Genomic DNA, 20,514 nt, shown 5'->3' on the forward strand with positions numbered 1-20,514 from the left:
TTATTAGTACAGTAAGACAAAATACTAATAAAATATTTATATTTTGTTTCAATCGTATTCTTTTAATTAACATAGAACATGAGTTTAGCTTTTTTCTTTTAATAATACTTTAAATTATAATACATCAAATGAATGAAAACAGGTGATTCTCCTGAGCCCTCTGGTTGAGTTCTCTGGACCCAGGTGATGAAAGCACCACAGCAAGCAAAGCTGAGTAGGGGAGGACTCGATGAGATAATCCCCCTATGAGCTGTGCCAGTTCCAGCCTTTTGCATACAAGTAGGTAAAAGAAAGCTAGGGAGTGGAGAAATTTTGATTGTTTCCTTTTAGTGTCCATAAATTAGATCTGTAGCATTCAAAACTTCTGTTGTATGTCTAAACTTAAAAAGTAGCTCAGGGATTAGAATGCCTCTCCTCTCCCCTGTCTTTCTTGTGGCCAAAATGTACCCATGAATCTCTCACATCAGAATCTGTTTTGAAGGCAAGGACAGCCCTTGTAGAGTGGCCAGACACTCACAAAAGCTCTTCTCTTCCTGTTAGCACCCACCCAACCTGAAATCCAGAGGCTGGAATCCTTGATCTCTGGACTTGATACATGCTGTTCTTGCTCATTTGTTTTTAATTGCTATCTTGAATTCCATTGTATGAACATACCAGTCATCCTTTTGAAATTAGTTCAGACATTTCTTCAGGAAGAAAGGCCCTGCAATCTGATTTGACGAACTTCCCTAAATAATACTTCCTTGTCCTGTAAATAATTAAGTAATAGAGAGGAAGGAAGGAAGGAAGGAAGAAAGGGAGGGAGGGAGGGAAAACCAAGTTTCCTAATGAGGCACTCTCATAGCTTAGTATTTTCTTGGTAAATTAGCTTTTTTACTATTTGTAATGAATTTAAATATTTGGTTAATTTTTCTCTTCCCCACCATATTATGGGCCCCATGAAAGAAGCCATCAAGCTTATTTTGCTCACTATCATTTCCTCAGTGCTTAGCATAAGAAAGATTAAAACATAGTTGTTAAATAAAGAATGTTCCTGTGCAAACATTTCTACCAGCATAATTTTTTAAAATATATTTTATTGATTTCTGAGAGGAAGATGAAGTGGGAGAAAAATATAAACATCAATGATCTGAGAGAATCATTGATCAGATGCATCACATTGGGAATTGAGCCTGCAACCTGGGCATGCACCCTGACCAGGAATCAAACTGTGACCTCCTGGTTCACAGGCCGACGTTCAACCAGTGAACCTTGCTGGCTGGGCTCTACCAGCATCATTTTTATAGAATGATATGGCTTTGTGCATTGGTGAAATGTGGAACGCAGGATTCCAAAGTCAAAACCCTGTCAATAAAAGCAGGAAACTGGAGACTGATGCACACAGGGCCTCTGGCTTTGGAGCTGCAGTAATGCTGGAGCCCCCACAGAGGAGAGGCAGCCATTGCGTCCTTCTCTGTCAGCCGAGAATTAAGTGTGTGTGTTTATGGAGTTCAAGGTTATTTTGCTTTGAGGGAGTTAATTGATGGAAGGTTAAGTAAAGCCACAAAGTTTTTACTTAAAGAAAATATAAAATGAAGAATTACTTTAATTATGAGCAATGCATCAAAAGAAATGTCTCCCAAATTAATCTTTTCTGGGTGAGAAACAAATATTCCTATAATTTATTTTAACTCCTCTTTTAAAAAAAAGAAAAGGAGGAGGGTACATTCTATCCACTCCTCTTAAACACACACACACACACACACACACACACACACACACACACACACATGCACACACGAGTCAGGTCCAGCTTAGATTACAATAAACAACATAAATTAACTATAGGTATTAGAGCTTTTCTTCCCAATGATTGGTTTTGCTCTCCAAAGATTAGGTTTTCCATGTTAGCTGTGAGAGGCATGCCTTTCTGGTTAAAGAAGAGGCTCATTCTGGAAAGTGACACCAAAAAACATCCCACATCCTAAAGGTCAAGGGTCAGAAGTGTTACACAGCCTAATTGTGTCTTTTAAAGGCAACTCGGCTGAAATATTCCTAGAGAAAGAAAGCAGAACATTCTTGGAATGGCTTGATTCTGAACATTTGTTCTTAACCTATCAAAATTCTCTTACTCATGTTCACAGAGTTTTTGAGTATTTGCTGAAGGCTTTTCAGAGTTGGCAATCAGTAAAATCTCAGTAATGGGAGAGGTTTAAAAGGATGGAGAAGGTGTCCTATTGATTTTTTTCCCCCTTCAATATCAACAAGTAAGAAAACTGAGATATCAGTGTTTGGGTTTTTTCCCTTATTGGTCTCTTAAGGGGAATGTGTTGGGGCGTTGAATAGAAAAATAGGAAGGAGAAGGGGAAATGTGGGAAGAGGGGCTTCCCAGTACAAGATTGAGGATGGTAAATGTAGAGTGACATTGTCAAGGTTTAAACAGCTTCCTCCAACTAACCTGCCATGAGCGCTGTGTGGTGACATTATAATGGCCCTGCAATCTGAAACCCAAGTAACTGCAAGGAAAAACGGGCCAGTTGAGATTTCCCATGCAGTAAATTCTGGCTAAGAGCCAGAATCTTTCAAGGTTTTGCAGCCATTTTCAGACTGGCCATGTTTCTTACTTGTTGCTTTGTTTTAACTTTACACACTCAACCAGATTTTCTGGAAGTTTAAGAAGAGAGTTCACAATGTGTTGGCTCTGCCTGCTATCACTTCTAATACATTGTAACCCTCTGCAGTGTTTCATGACTATGGGAAAAGCACACTCATGAGAATACAGAAAATTAAAAAAAAAAACTATATATATATATATATATATATAATATATATAATATATATATATAGTTTCCCCCATCAATATATATATATATATATATATATATATATATATATATATATATATATGTTTTTATTGATGGGGGGGGGTGAGAAACATTGATAGGCTACCTCTTGCATGCCCCCTACTGGGGATCAAACCCAGGCATGTGCCCTGATCAGAAATTGAACCCATGATCTTTTGGTGCATGGGACAATGCTCAACAACTGAGCCACATTGGCCAGGGCCAGGATAATCTCTTTAATACTAAGGAGTCATCAACATAAAAGTACAAGAAATGTTAGGCCTCTGACCAGTGGCAGGGCAGAGTTTTAGAAAAGTATACTTACTGGAGATAAATGGCTAAACCTACAGCTGGGTATAAGGTAGGCAGCAAAAGATAAAAATGTCAAAAAAACTCATACCGCTCTATTCCTGTCTCAGGTGTTGTATAAAAACAGCCAACTAAGGATCTGGGAGTAGAATATGGGGCCCTTTTCTTCCCCCCACATGCAAGGAATGTGGACAGAGTCTTAGAAACAAGTGAGGGATAGATATTCCCAGCTCATCGCGTGTCACCCATAGTCCTGACACTGATGATTTGCTCAGGGTCAGATTAGTACCCTTAGAGGCTTTTTTCTTTGAAAATATTATGAGAACCTTCCACTGGCGATTGAGAGTAATACCTGAAGAGTGGAACGAAACTTTCAGGAATTCTGAAATTAAAATAGCTTCTCTCTCGATGTTGACTGTGGAATTCTGGCCGAGTTTGATGTCTCTTATTGGGTTGGGGAGCTGGTGGCTCCAGTTTGCTGGTGCCTTGTCCCCAGAATGAGTATGCCTGTTGGTCTACCCACCACCGGACTCCTTCCAAATCCAAACAGGGTTTGGGGGAGGCAGAGCGAGAGGAACAGGGCACAGGTAGAACATGCACGGAATTGCTGTGGAAAACCTAGCAGAATCATCTTCCCTCTGAAGGGACCACCTGCCCCAGATGTCCCCACCCCTGGGCAGTGAAGAGGACCTGACGCAGCCCTCTTCCTTGCCAGGGGCCACTGCATCGCAGGTGGGTGGGCAGCAGTAGAGCCTGACAGTGCAGTGGCGGTCACTTTGCTGTTCAACTTCCCCGAAGGGGAAATGCCGGTGCTTGAAGCAGCCATAGTCTTCCTTCCTCCCCTAACACCAGCCTCCCTGCCAGAGTGTCAGCCGCACAACAGGCCCCGTGTTCCTCCTCCACCACAGAGTCCAGGACATCCTCCCGCCCCAGCTCCCAGCTCCCAGCTCCCAGCGTGGACAGGAACACAGCTGGGCTTTCATGGGACAGGGGTGGGTGCAGGCTGATGACTTTTGTTTGGCCTTCACTGCAGACCACAGAGCAGGAAGTATTTTACATTTGTCTTGTACCCGACGCCCCAACGTGGGATGACTCAAGAACATTTTCTTCTCAGAGCAAAGGCTGCTAATAAATAAAAGAAAATCCCATAAATTTTTTTTTTTTGAAAAAGGAACATTAAGAACATGCTCAAAATTTTCTGCAGAGCGTGCCTACTTACTACTTGCATTATCAGAAAAATAAAACAATATTCTTTTTAAAAAGGACAGTATGTGAATATTTTAAGTAATTGTCTTAAGCATAAATTGTTTTTATTTTTCTTACTCTCTCCTTTAGCAATCTCCTCTACCTGGCAATCCCCGGATGCAGAATTACGCAAGAAACGTACATATGTTAGAAAAGAAAGATCTAGAGGGAGAAGTATGAAGTCCTTCCAAAGTCCTTCCCACATCAACCAAGCCGATGTCTATCCCCTGGTCCAATCTACTGTTGCCCTGTTCTCCCTTCACTGCGCAGCTGCTCCAGCCGCAGTACCTTCATGTTCTGAGCTCAGTCCTCTTTCATTCCTCCCTATCCAAATATCCTAGTTCCTCTGCAGACAGCACACTTTCTTATTCGTCTTTCTGGAAAGTGTGTCTTTGCTCTTTAGGGTTTAGCTCAAAGATTCTCCCCTGTGTCTCCCCTCCTCTTTCACCAGGTGGGTAAGCTGCTATTCTCCAGGACGCTGTATTCATATGCTCACCTATGAGGCCCATCCTACCATGCTGAGGGGCACATACATTGTAACAGTTAATTCTTCTGCCCCACTCCCCTGAGCTCCTTTAAAGCAGGTTCCTCGCTCTGGTCATCTTTATATGCCACTTCTGAGCACACCGAGTAATGCATCGTGGGTGCCCTATGAATACTGGGATAAGAAATGCTGTTTCTAAATTATCATTTGATCAGGTCACATGTGGTGTTGTTTGGCTGAATGAAATAATACCTTCGCCGAAACCAGTTTGGCTCAGAGGACAGAGCATCAGCCTGTGGACTGAAAGGTCCCGGGTTCGATTCTGATCAAGGGCATGTACCTTGGTTGTGGGCACATCCCCAGTAGGGGATGTGGAAGAGGCAGCTGATCAATGATTCTCTCTCATCGATGTTTCTAACTCTCTATCCCTCTCTCTTCTTCTCTGTAAAAAATCAATAAAATATATTTTTTTTAAAAAAAAAATAATGCCTTCTTCTTTGACTATCATTTTTATGCTACAAGGGAGAAAACAACAGAAAGCTTTGTTTCCGTTAGTTGTCCTTTCCCCCCAAATAACATGGCAATTCCTATTATAAAAACTGCCAGAAAGGGGCCAGAGATACGTTAATGGAATCTCAGGGTGAAGGAAAGGGGTGTCTGTGTGCCAGCCCGTTCATATTTTCCTGTTTCAGCTGTCCTGCCAGGGATTGTAACGTAGAAACCGGTCTCAAGCTGAGCAGAAGGGAAAATCAGATGCTTAACGAAAATGGCCAAAAGTCATCACTGGCTATTTCATGAGAGGAGCTGTATCAGGAGCCATCCACACGCAGAGTGGACTTTGGCCAAATCCCAGCGTCTGCAGGGTCAGGACACACAGCACTGTGCCTCCTGAGGGGGCCCTTTCAGTTTGGTGCTTTCTGTGATGCTGAGAAATACAGACGCTTGAGATTGAGTGCTGGGCGCTTATAGGAATGGAGTCAGCTATTTCCTAACAAACCCAAAGACTCCAATGAGAAATGAAGAAAAGAAAAATACCTTCTATAGTAGAAAAAATGTATCAAAAAGTTTGAAAGGTAAAATAAATAAGTAATTTTGATGAATAAAATGTCGTCCATCAATGAGAACTTGACAGTCCTTGTTTCCAGTATATTTTTGAAATTTCTAAACTGTGTCAGTTTTTTTTTTTTTTATGGGAGGAATTACAATGTGGTAACTATGTGAGAGAGTACAACTAAAATATTTTTAAGTTTGCTGAATAGATCTTTGAAGATTTAGTGATTTGATGTTTGAGGTCACAGTAACATTATAGAGAAGGAATGTAGCACAGAATAAGGATTAAAGGGCTTGAGTTTGCAATACTAGAATCAAGCTTTATCATTTATATATTTTATAATATGTTAGCCTCCCCAAATTTCAGGTACTTCCATCTGTACAATAATTAGAAAAGGACATCCCTACTGTCCACTCCCTATGTTCCCACTTCAGCTCATAAAATGGGAACTACCAATATTTCTCACCTCACAGGGGATGGTTTGGAGCCAAGCAAAACTATTTTTTCTGCATTTTACTTCTCTTTCTCTCCACAAAGGAGCGACTTAATTGACTGATGAAATTAGGGAGAGTCTAACAACCCTTAATCTTGGTTTATTTTTTGGAAAAAGACAAAACATTAATACCCTCTGATATGTATGGCCTTCTTTTTAGGTAGAAGACTATTATCTGTGTTTTCATTTGTTTTGAAATCAAGAAGAGGGGATGGATAATTAACTGATAATCTCCAGTGATCCCAACAATACTTGTGGTGTTAGTTCCAGATCAAGAGGGCAGAATGAGCTACAAACCCCATTGATCTCAGCACACCATGGAAATCCCTGTGATTTTAGGATATTATACAGCAAAATATAAATTTATTATCAAAGAATATAATGGGGGTGAAGGTGGCAACATCAGAAGAGTTTCCAACAAATTTTGAAAGACAAAATGGGGATAAAGGCTACTGACATGTGAAATATAACAGGGAAAATGCAGGTCCAAATCCACTAACTGCAGACGGGGGTGGAAATGGAGGTGGAGTTAGTCTTCCCAGTGGAGGCTCCGGGTTAAAGCTGGCAAATAAGGCAGAGTGTGGGCATGAGAAATACAGCAAACCAGAAGATTTTAACCAAATAGCTCCCCAGGGTACCTCTCAGCCCTCCTTGCTCACACCGGAAAGCACTGAGCCAAGCAGCCTGAGGTCATTTTGGTTGATAATTGGTTGAACTGCTAAGGCTTCTACGGGGGATTAGAAGTCTAAAACCTCTATGTTCTAGAGTTTAGAGGAACTGCAACCTGTCGGCTGATATCTGCGTCACTCAGCCTGAAATGAACCAGGCCGGCGGACATGTCCTAGGACACATACATCAAACTGCCAGCCGCGCTCCAGTGCCAAGGAGGGTACTTTTTGGGAAAAGTCCTGTTCACACCGCAGTAGAGGAATCTTACTCCAATCAGCTAGAATGAAGAGCCTCATTCTTTATTTTTAAAAGTGGTTGGGTAACAAAAAATATAAGAAAGTTAGAAGTACAAAAGAAATAGACCGAAATAATAAAACACAAAAACCAATTCTGCAGGGGGGAGGAGAGGGAGACAGAAGAGAACTTAATAATAGCATTAATAGAGCACTTACTTGGTGACAGGCATTGTTCTAAGGGGAAATATATATGTTTCTCACAACCACCTTAACTAATAGATATCATCACCATCTTCATTTTGCAGATAAGGAAACTGAGGCACATACAGGTGCAGTGAGTTAACCAGGGACATAAGGCTGTTAAGTGATTCTCCCAGAACAGCCTGTCCCTAGAGTTTGCTCTCTTAATCAATCTGCCAATTCTAATTGACACCCTGACCATTGCATCCATAGTGAGAAGAGAAAGTAATGGGGGGGAAATGCAGCTGCAAGGAAGAGATTTTAGGTTTTAAAAACATAACAGCTAAAATAGAATAAACACATAGCATAACTAAAAAGACAAACTGAAATGTGTAAGAGGCTGTAACCAGATACACACAGAAGCTCCTGTTTACATAGGTTAGCTAGGAACTGAACATTTATTATGCGCTCTCCCAGGGTGGGCCCGAGAGGACTGCCGTTAGGTGCAGGACCTGGCCCTTGAGGAGCCGCAGCCATTCATGGGTCTGTGCAAGGGGAGGAGGAAACAAGCAAACTGCTCTGCGAGCCCACTCCATGGTGGCGTGGCAGCCTGCTATGGATGAGGCAGAGGGGAGAGGGGAGCCCTGGCTCCCCTTCCCTAAAGTTAACAATGATCCCTCCGCAGCTCTGAGCAGAGAACCCTCCTCCTCACTGCTGCAAAGCACACTCCTTCCCACACAACACGAGCTCACCCGTGAGGCTCAATGGAGAGGGAAATGCTTCTCAGATGAGGGAAGACCTGCTTTGTGCATGTAGATACCCACAGGAAAGTGTCTGTGAGGCAGAGCAACTCAGAGCCCCTGTGAGGAAGCTGGAGTTTCCCTCATCCAACTCCGTTGTGCCCATTTCAAAATCCTGTGTCTCATCCCAACCTTCTAACACACACACACACACACACACACACACACACACACGCATATAAAATCATCACAGAGAGGCTGTGGGAAAAAGTCATCCTGGCTTTATCAGCTGCCTGGCCCTTCTGGGTCCAACTGACTTCCTTCTTCATCTATGGGAAGGAAAATATCACCTCCGGAAGGGGAGATTATTGCCCCTGTGTCGGTCAAGGTTCTTAAAAGTAGACAGCAGAATCCTTTGTAGCTGGTGTAAGAGGGAAGGGGTATATTAGAGCATTCTAGAATCACAGGAAGACCAGAATGACAAAAGTCTGAGTAAAGCTTTCAGGAATTAATCCCAGCTCCTGGTCATAGCAAATGACTATCCTGGAAAAAGACACTTCGCCCTAATGCCATAAACAAGTTTCTTCTGCTACATTGAAAGCTGCCTCCACCTCACCAACCATGCCACCCCAACCCAACTGGAAAGCTACTGGTACCATCACCAACCTTTTCCATCCTGTCTCATCCACGTGGATGCCACTCGCCTACCTGCTCCTCATATTGCATATGTGTGGATCCAGGACTCATGTGGTCATGCCTGATTGACAGAACAGAGGTCCTGTGCCTTCTTCACCTTACTGACAAAAGGGGCTGGGACATATACTACAAGATTTCATGTTGGGGAAGTGAAGTTCACTCTGTAGGGTAGCCATCAATGTAGGAAAAAAAACTCAAATTCGTAGAAACAGAAAGTAAAATGACAGTTACCAGGAGCTGGAGAGAGAGAGTAATGGGGAATTATTGTTTAATGTGTACATAGTTTCAGCTGAGGATGGTTGAAAATGTTTTGGAGATAGATAGTGGTGATGGTTGCACAACCATGTGAATGTGTACTTAATACCACTGAACCGCACACTTCAAAATGGCTAAAATGTTTAATTTTATGTTGTGTGTATTCTACCACAATTGAAAACCCAAAAGTTGCTTAAAGAGATAGAGATGGTCGTGAGTGAGAAACATTCATGGCAACTTCAATTTATTTCCCTACTTGCCAACATGAATGTATCGATGTTTGAAAAAAATTGTGAAATATTTTACTTAGGCAATCCTACCCAAGTGGAATCCATCCTAGTATGGAGAGATTGCTATAAGACGGAAGATTTCCTTTGTAAGCCCTTGCAATGTTTAACCACATTATTAAGAAACTCTTCTTTCTATCTAACCTTAATCCCTCTTGCTACATTTTAAAACATGTCTCTGTTTCCTTCTTTTGTGAAGACGGGGAACAGCTGGCAAGCAAACTTAGCCTTTAGGCCAAAATAATTCCAGTTGTTTCAACCCTTCCTGAAAGGATGTGCTTTCTTTCCCTTGACTCCATTTCCTTTCACCTCTCTGAGTCCTCTTTCCCTTCCTCGGCCTGTCTGGGGATGGAGCAGTGTGAAACATTTGGCTCCGTCCTTTCTCACCATTATCAACACCAATTCCTAATTGGTAAACAAGATGTTAGAACTACTTGAATCCATAATGACTCACAGTGAGTGAATTACATCCTGAGAACACGGAGAATGAAAGGGAAATTACACTCCCGCCTCCAGGACATGGGAACATTGAGAGGCAACAGGGACAAGGGGGCAGCAGGAAAGAGCGAAGCGTGGGTGCAGCCTAAGGACAATGAGGCCTGTTGGACTGTCCTCCTGAAAGAGGGAGGGGGGATGCTACACTCCCGTGTCCTGGGTGTGTGCGCTCTGGGAGGAACGCTCTGTGTGTGGGGAGGCAGCCGGGTCACCTCCCAAGGGTGGTGGTGTCTGCACACAGCAGATGGGAGCTGGGGGAGGTGGGGCGGATGAACCGTCTGGATGGAAAACACCAGTTCTGGGGATGGCTCTGTCTTCCGGCCGTCATGGAGGGGTCCGGGCTGCGCGGATGGGCTGAGATACCAGGTGCTGATGTAGACAGTGTAGAGAGCAGGATCAGTCCGGGCAGGGCCTCTGTGAGATCAAACACCAGAACACCTTCTCTTTGCCAGCACACTGTGGCCTACAGAGCACTTCCACATTCTTGGTTTAAGTTGTGTCACACACCACCTGTTTGCAGACCACATGTGTTGCCACTGTTCTACTGGAAAAGATGCACGTAAGATCACAGGACCAGAAAAAGAGCTGGGATGAGCATCTTGCCCTTTTTTGAAAAATACATATTGATTTCAGAGAGGAATGAAGAGGGGGGGAAAAAAAAGATAGAAACATAAATAATGAGAGAGAATCATTGATCGGCTACCTCCTGCATGCCCCCTACTTGGTTGGGGATCAAGCCCGCAATCAAGGTATATGCTCTGACTGGGAATCAAACCGTGACCTCCTGGTTCATAGGTCGATGCTCAACCTCTGAGCCACGCTGGCTGGGCACCTTGCCCCTTTGATTCTTACTCTGATGCCCTTGGTGTCAGCTCTTCCTCTCCTGCAAGCACTGCAAGGGCAGGGCTCAGTGAGCACTTTGCTGAGATTTTTCTGTAAGGAGCGGTGCTTGTTAATTCGTGAAAGTCTCCCATTACCTGACCTCAAGTCATACACAAAGCATGCTCTGTAAACCCTAAAAGGTGGTGGTAGTCGAGGTGATAAAATGGCGAGGAAGAAGTTATTTCTACCGACACATTGAATGGTAGCTCCTCCGCTCCCCAAGTTGAGTCTCCACGTGATTGATTACCCTTAGAAAACATTGTTGACTCTCGTTTAGGGTCCCTTTAATCATTGTTATTCTCCTTGGTAAATAAAAACTGAACACAAAGAAGATATTTTATTTAAATATGTGTTATTTAATAATTAAAAATATATATTCTGATAATTGTTAGTTATTTCTTATTCACAATACCCTAAAACCAACCATTATGCCAAACTGAGCAAGCTGCGCACATTGAATTGTTCATGAGTCAAATAAGAAATGAATACCGTATTGAAACCAAAGCAAAATTAGGGTGTTTTTTTTTTTTTTTTTTTCCCAGTAAGAAAGGGATCCTTCTTCCCACCCCCACAGTTTCCACACAAATTAGAGAATGGTCTATTTTCTTTAACAAAGCTTTTGGAAAAATGTTAGCTAGCCACAAATGAGGCCTCTGAGCCCAAGCACCAAAGCAACTAATACTGTTCCTTAGAAACAAGTAGTTTGTCCAACAGATGAGAATAATAGAAAACCATGATTGTCTAGTAAGCTAGTAAATTCCACCATCCCAATTATAATGTGAAATTTCTTATGTATCAGCTGCTATCAGGTTGCATTGCACAATATTTTTTTTTTATTTTACCACCCCAATATTAATTTGAAATCATGACCACAGAGGACAAGGTTAATTCATTCAATACTCTAATGAAAACATGGAACATTCAGCTTGTACAGTTAAACCACATGAAAATGCTAGCAAAGAACCAGATAGATACATCTGGTCCCTGCTCCATGGGGCAGTCATACAGGTATCTAGTCAAATCTCCTGACCAATCAGATAGAACAACCGTAAGATGTCTTGAATCAAATCATGAATCTATCACTACAAGCAATGGAATAATCCCCAGAGGCTTTCATGGAAAAGTACATAAATTGCATATTTTTGTTTTTAATCCTCAACTGAGGGATATTTTTTTTAAAGTATTGATTTTAGAGAAAGAGGAAGGGGGAAAGAGAAAAAAAAAATCCATGTGAAACAGAAACATCACTTTATTGCCTTTCATACACACCTCCCATGAATCAAACCCCCAACCTAGGTATATGTCCTCACTGAAAATCAAAGTCACAACCCTTTGGTGTACAGGACAACGCTTCAACCAACTGAGCCACCTGGCCAGCACCAGAAAATGCATTTTTTATTTGACTTCTTAGTTCTGTCAATTTAACCATAAAGTTTTCTTGAGCCTAGGAAGTTAAGTTCTCTTAATGATATTTCTCATTCTATAAAAAATTTTTATGGGATCCCGATGATAGGCTTAAAAATTCATTCATGGGATAACGGTATTTATGGCAGTTTATAGATTTATATTTCCCATCTTATACATAACTGAAGAATATTCAGCCTTATTTGCTCAATTCCTCAGTGGTTACAACTTGTCTACACAGCATATCATTTCTTCATCTTAGTTCATGGTACAAATAAGGCCAGCGAGCATGTTTCCTCATTTTAGACCTAGTAATACCTCCCGATGAACAACTAGGGATCTACCAAATGCATGCTGTGTACTCTCACTGTCTCCATCTGCAGCCTTCTATTCTGGTGTGCGGCCTCGGAAACAATAGCCCATTTCACAAGGCCAGTGAATGCACAACCGAAGCTTTCGGAGCACCAGGAAATCAGAGAACATCCAGAGTTCCACCAAGAGCCATCCTCGCCTCCTTGGCCAGGCCTGGGCACCCTCTTTTGGACTTATGGGGGATGGCAGAGTTCCTCGTTCCCTGTGGTCATGCTGCTACAACACTTTCGTTTACTGAGCAGAGCAGAGAAAGTAATGTACGTTAGAGCCAAACTAATATGTGGTACAAAGTCCCTGAGGGTATCAACGTGAACACACTGTCCCTTCCTCCTGAGCGGTAGAGACAGGAGAGTGACAAATATGAGCTCTGCTTCGCTACACACAAAAACCCAGAGGGCTTTATCTGAAAGGAATCTAAGGACTAATGGGATAACATCGACTTTCTTCCCTATAAAATGAAGGATTTAATGAAGTGATTAATGCAGGTCAGTGGTAGAATGATGCATTAGTTTCCTATTACTAAGATAAGAAATTACTAGAAGCTTTAAAAACACACACACACATTTATGACCTTAGAATTCTGAAGTCTGAAGTCTAAAATGAGCTGGCAAGTTGCACACCTTCCGGAGGCCTACAAAGAGGACTCATTTCCTTGCTGTTTCTAGCTTCTAGACGCAGGGGTCCTCAAACTTTTTAAAGTGGGGGCCAGATCACGGTCCCTCAGAGAGCTGGAGGGCCGGACTATATGAACTACTAATTCCTACTGTAACACCTTGGCTGCGCTCACTGCCCAAAAAACCTGGCGGGCAGGATCAGACTCCCCGGGGGCTGCATGTGGCCTGCGGGCCGTAGTTTGAAGACCCCTGTTCTAGAGGCTACTGGCTTTCCTTGGCTCATGGCCTCGTTGACCATCTTAGAAGGCAGAAGCATAGCATTACCACATATCTCTCCACTCTGACCTCTGCCTCTGTTGTCACATCTCCTCTCTGAGGCTGGCCCTTCTAACTCCCCCTTACAAGGGCCCTTATGATTACATTTGGCCCACCTGGATGAACCAGCATCATTTCCTCGACTCAAACTCAGATCCTTCATTTAATCCCAAGTGCAAAGTTGTTTGTTTGTTGTTACCATGTAAGATAATATATTCACAGATTTCAGGTATTTGGTTGGGAAGGGGGACTCAGGATATAATTCTGCCTACCACAAAAAAAAAACCCAAAAAACAAAACAAAACAAAAAAACCTCTAAACCTCCTCAGTGACTAAGGTTCTAGAAAATATGTATGTTAACTTCATTAAAAAATATATTTAGTAATTTCTTACTAAGTACCAGAGACTGTGATTGACACACCTGGCAAAGTGAATAATGGGCCTGAAATACTCTTTAATTAATTTACAAAGATATGTTTTAAATGCAGTTCACAAATAGGGAAGACTTCTTAATTCTATGTGCACAGCCTTTTGCTTTTATTACATATACTAGTGCCCAGGTGCATGGATTCATGCACATTGAAAGGAAATTAATAAGAAAGTGGCCTTGGAGCTGGACTGGGCGAAATGGGCTGGACAGGCCCTGGAGCCTACCTTCTGGGGTCCCTCTCTGGCCGGTCACACCTGGGGTGGCAGAGGCTCAAAGGCTGCTTTGCTTTGTGTGACCCTCAAAGTTCTGATTTGATTGTTTGTGGCTCCTGATTTTAATTACCATGATAATACTATTCATTATCTAATGAAAATATAACTCTTCACTATTGATACCCATTATTCAAATGTCTACCTGTGTCTTAGACGATAAGAGCAAATTCACTGTCAGATCATGCTGTATGACATTGAACTTCAGCCCTGATTTTCTATCACATATATCACATCTTCATAGCAGTCCCCTTACATATCTCCTTTCCCCCCCCCCAAAAAAAATAGTGAGCTATGCAAATACTTGTAAAGGAAGAGATTGTTCCCAAAATAAGCAGCTTACAACTGATCCATCCCAGAGAATCTCTCATTTTATAGCAAGATTTTGAGACCCATGAATGTGAAGCTTGCACCACCCTCAAAGGAGGAGGTAACACATATCTTCCTTAGAAAGTGAAGCTCATAATTTTCTACTTGAGTATAGGCCTTGGGTAAGTTCTTTCAGACCCTGCACTTCCCTTAAAAAAGGAGTGAAAGGTTAACAAATTGACATTCCCAGTATTAAATTTAGGGCTCTCACAAGGACACCCTGTTCCTTCCACTGTTCTTAATTGTTCAGCGTAGCAGCTAAATAGCACTGCTAGTGTTCACATCGTGTTATTTAGGGTTCAACCATAATTCCTTTTCTAATTTCAATGACCATAATAATCCTCTGGTAGGACAACTTTTTAAAAGTCAAAAATCAAATCAGTTTCTACTGAGAGGCCTCAGAGCTGGGTAATTACACACATCAACGTTTAGCCCGTTGGTCTATATGATTTTATTTGCACTCACAGTCTTCGCTAATTCAGAGTATAAGGAAAGAATCATGCTGAGACCTGGAGAGTAAACTGTGATGGCAAATGTACAAAGTAAATTTACCCCCCTCGAGTCCTCGAATGGGTTTTTATCCTGAGCATCCTGATCCATCATTCCATCTCTATGCACATAGTACTGGGAGGGATGATTCTAATCCGAAGGGGTTTTTTGTTGTTGTTTTGGTGGCCAACTGACAAATGAATTCTAATAAACAGAAAACCCTGTAAATTCCCTGAGAAGTTTGATTTCTGCAGTTTTTATTTTATTATTATTTTGGGGGGTTATTTTTTATTCTGAGGTAATGCCTGGACCCAGTGGAGGAAAATTTTTTTATATATATATATTTTATTGATTTTACACAGAGAGGAATTGAGAGGGACAGAGAGTTAGAAACGTCGATGAGAGAGAAACACCTACCAGCTGCCTCTTGCATACCCCCCAGTGGAGTTGTGCCCACAACCAAGGTACATGCCCTTGACCGGAATCGAACCCAGGACCTTTCAGTCCACAGGCCGACGCTCTATCCACTGAGCCAAACCGGTCCCGGCAAATTTTTGTTTATTTACTTTGATCTTATAAGAGCTCATTTAAAGCTAAGGTCCCAGCTAGGACATGTGAGGACAAATATACTAAAAACTATGGTTGCTTGACACTGTATTTCTTTCCAGTGCACTGCACAGTCTCCTCCATGAGGACTCCAGGGAAAAATTTATTTTTGGTCTTAAGAATAGTTGAAAGCGAGTGTGGCTCAGTTACTTGAGCATTATCCTCTGCACAGAAGGTTGCTGATTATATATATATGGCAAAGAATTTGGGGAAGAAAATCACCCATCATCTCACTTAAAGAATGTGATTCTAATAGTTGATGGGGTTGAAGCATCCATCTTATATAAAAACTGCTGTTTGAAATTAAAAAAAAAAAAAAAAAAAAAGAATAGTTGAAAGCAACTGGGCAATTTTTTGTTTTGTTTTTACATTATGGACAATGTGGATTTTGCAATAGGACCCGTTTCTGGTTTTATATTATTTGAAACATATGACCTCTATGGCCCTAGATCCCCCCAGCCTAGGAGCACAGGTGAGTCGCATTAATATTAATTTCCAAGTGCCATTGGCTGAAGGGCCTCAACCTCCTACAGAGAAGACCCCTTGCTCCAAACATTTCTGCATCTCTCTCCGGGTGTGGCACATGTGTTTACATTCATTGATTTTAAGTAGAGGAAATTGACTATGTTGGCTTAAGTAAAAAAACAAACAAAAAAATCACACACATAAATGTATTATAAGGATTAAGAGATGATAGAACCCATTGGCAGGGATGCACTCTTACCTCAGAAAAGACTGGGACCAGAGATTCAAGTGTCATCAGGAAATTCCCTGTCTTTCCTCTCTGTTTTTGCTGCATTCTTTTCCTCTCTCACTGCTGACAGCTTCTCCCGTTTCAGACAGTGAGCAGTACCACTCTGGATGTTTTCCTATTCCTCTGACCAACTCACAGAGACATCTGGTTCTGCATGTTGATTTGAGTTTACTTTCCCTCAAAGTCCTATTAAAATATTTTTAAAATAGAAATTGAGAGGACAAAAACCACATATGTTCTAACTATAGAAAAGAGGAAAAGGAACTATCAATAAGCCAAACACTTTGAGGAATTTCTATGAAAGATAAGCACACATGATATCCCACTGCAAGATGTAGTCCAGTGCCTGCAATTCAACAATACCAAAGAAAAGTCTTTGTGGCCCAGATAGCTTTGGAAGTAAATTTTATTCAATTCTTTCGGCAATGGAAAATTCCAATGAGACTTAAACTGTTTCAATTCATTATATCAAGAGTCTAGAATTGTGATAGTTAAAATTCTTGTAATTATCTAAACTTAAGAGCTTAGATATTTTAAAGTAATTTAAGCATAAATGTGCCATTAACGTTTTTAATCATATGCTCTTATTTTTATCTTTTGAAAACAAGCAGCTAAAGTTATATTGCATGTCTAATCAACCAATTGTGTTTGTATTTTTTTGCTTAACATATTGTAATTAAAGTTACATTTCAAGCCAGAGTCCAAAAGAGGTCCTTAATGTCACCCCTGTCACAAGACACACCCAGTCTGGAGAAAATTGTGATTCTACTCTCTCCAGAGCACAAGCGGGAGCATAGGGGGATGAGTTATTTGGTTTCACTTCCTCATTTTTTATTTTAATCTAAAACAAACAAATAAATTGGCTTCTTTCCTTTTTTTTTTTTTTTTTTTTTTTGAGGGTCTGATAGTAAATATGCTTAAATTAATGAAAATATGCAAGAGGGCTAAGCAATTGAAAAGCTACCTATAACTTACAGTAACCCAAGAGCTGTTCTGTAACTCTTAATTAGCAGTGCCTAATATCAAAACTGTCAAAACACAGAAAGAACACTAGACTTTTAGCTTAGTTATTTATAGGTGCAAAAATCTTAAATAAATATTAGTAAATTAGAAAACTGGTTTAGCTCAGTGGATAAAGTGTTGGCCTGCAGACTGAAAGGTCCCAGGTTTGATTCCAGTCAAGGGCATGTACCTTGGTTGCTGGCTCATCCCCAGTAGGGGTGTGCAGGAGGCAGCTGATTGACGTTTCTCTCTCATTGATGTTTCTAACTCTATCCCTCTCCCTTCCTCTCTGTAAAATAATTAATAAAATATATTTTTTTTTAAAAAAAGAAGACCCAATGTATGTACTATGCCTATAATAGGAATTGGTTTAAGAAAGTGTCTATAAATATAAAGGTGGTTTCTTATTTTCAAATTGATTAATAGACCACATGAGATCTTACCTTGATAGAAACTGAAAATACATTTGATGAATATTGCTATTTAAAGCAAAATTTTGTTAAAACAAGAAGACAAATATATTTTCTTAGCATAATAATTGGGGTCTCAAACAAATAGTCACTATTATTTGAAAAATATCAGAGATTTGCCATTAAAGTATACGATAAGGTTAGAATATTAACCATTATTATTTAATATTGCCTTAGATGTTTTAGCCAATATCACTAGGTTAAAAAATAGTTATCAACAATAGGAAGAAGGTATCAAAATTCCAGATAATGTAATTTTTACCTAATAATTACAAAGGACTCAATTTTAAAGTTTAAAATTTAATAAAGGAGCTTAATAAGGTGGCCAGCTATAAAATAAATATATGCAACTCTAACTTTATTACACACCAAATTTGTGAGCTTAAAATTTAAACTAAAAAACTTACCAAATTAAAATATTCCCAAACAGATTTAAGTATTTATATAATAATATATGTTACTAAGGTATTTGAAATTAGTAAGAAAAAATATCCAATAATTGATAAAAATGGCCAACCATTTAGGAAACTACAAAGTTAGATACCTTCTTCATAACTTACAGCAAAATAAATTGCATAGGGATTAAAGTTTAAATGTAAAATATGAAATCATAAAATTATGAGAATATAATAAATAATTAGATAATCTTGGAGTAGATAAGTCTTTTCTAAAGGAAAAATAAAAGAATGATAGTTTGTGTTAATCATTTATTAAAATCTTTAGAATGACTAAACAAGCAGCATAAACAATATTGAAAGACAAATGACAATGTTTATATATAGAAAAGACTAAATAAAAAGACAAAAAATTCTTAAAAGTTATAAACAAACAATTCATGGAACATAAACAAGTGATTAATAAATATTAAACAAGAAAAATATCCAATTCTACAAATAGTCAAATAAGTGTACATACCGTAATAATAGCACTTCAGTGTCTGGTTAGTGTTTTTCTACTCCAATTGCTAAGCAGTTTTAAGATATTTTTTAACTGAAAGCAACATTTACTAAACAAACTGTGAACAAACTGACACCTTTTGATATTGTTGATAAAAAATTTTTTCCAGGAGAAAACTTGGAAATACACATTTAAAAGCCTTAAAATGCAGAGACCTTTCAATTTATTTCTGGGAATTTAAGAAAGTAACCAGACAGATGCATATCGAGGTTTCACATAAAATTGTTTAAAGTAGAAAATCGGTATATAATGTTCAAGTGTTATAGTGGTTGAATAAAATATAGAACAAATTATAAATTATAACCAGAAATATAATATTCATAGAAACATGGTATGAGTGTTTATTAACCTGGAAAGGTGGTTACATTTAACAATTGATTTTAAACAGAAAGGACATACAGCACAATGTTAATTGATCATTCCTAACTGAGCAAATGTGGTTGATTTCTATCTTCTCCAGATTGGTTTATTTGTTTTCTAATTTATCCTCAATTAGCATGTGTCAGATGTATAATATCTTTTTAAAGCTTTTGAACTGTCACTCTAGTGATACACGTTCTTTCTATAGATAAATGTCACTCCAGCATTGGAAATACAGTAATGTTTTTACATTCTTCTTTAAAAAACAGAATGAAAACTCCCGTATTTACATAGACTATTAACTTCCAGTCAGTATTCAAAAATAAAAGAACAGGAATAAAAAAAAGTTCTTGAAATCCAATTATAAAATTGCTCTGCTTAACCGCATTTATCAGCTTTTCATCCTTCAGTGCTTCTCAAGCAGAGATGGTCCCACTCTTAGGGACTGTTTGGAAATACCGGATAGAGGACCTTTTTTGCTGTCCCGGTGACTAGTGAGCACTACTGATGTGAGTGCAGGGCAGAGAAGCTAACTATCCTGCCATGCTTGGAACGTCCAGAACAAGAAAGACTTGTCCTGCCCAAAACATCAAGGTACCCTCCACTGAGAAACCCAGCTAAGCTAAACTTCATTGAAGACAAGGATACAAGGCCTTCCTTCCCTCCCCCTGCCTGTTTTCCTAATCTCATTTCTATCAGTTTCCCCTCCCTATTCCACACTCCTCGCTGCTCCCTTCAATCCTTTTTTCCTCTGCCCCAAGCTTTAACCATATAAAATTGCTGGCAATTCTTATAGAGTACCAAGAAGTATTATGCATCTCAGCTTCAGGTGATTTCGATTATTTCCTCTGCCTGGAATACTCCTTTCATAAAATTACAGTTCTTTTTGAAGATTCAGCTTGGTCATCTCCTTTGTGGAGCTTCTCATGCATCATAGATTCTTTCCCTTTTTTTGCTCTCACAGTAACTTAGGTACATCTCTATTACAACATTTTTTTTAAAAAAAGCATACAGTATCTATTTTGTCTTTATTCTCCCTTTACAAGTACAAATTCCTTGAAAGCAATAAAAGAATTTTTATTCATGGATCTACCCAATAGATAGAAAAAAATTCTCCGGCACATAACACTTATTCAACCAATGCTTATTGGCTGGTGGTGGGGGTAGGAGAGAGGAAATAAGTTAAATTCTAAATTACCTTCTCTTTCACAATCAGTAAAAGAAGAAAAAAGAATAAGTTTTGATTTCTGCCTTCAAAT

The sequence above is a fragment of the Pipistrellus hanaki genome (genome assembly GCF_964339955.1).
Source record: "Pipistrellus hanaki genome assembly, chromosome: 4".
NCBI classification, from domain to species: domain Eukaryota; kingdom Metazoa; phylum Chordata; class Mammalia; order Chiroptera; family Vespertilionidae; genus Pipistrellus; species Pipistrellus hanaki.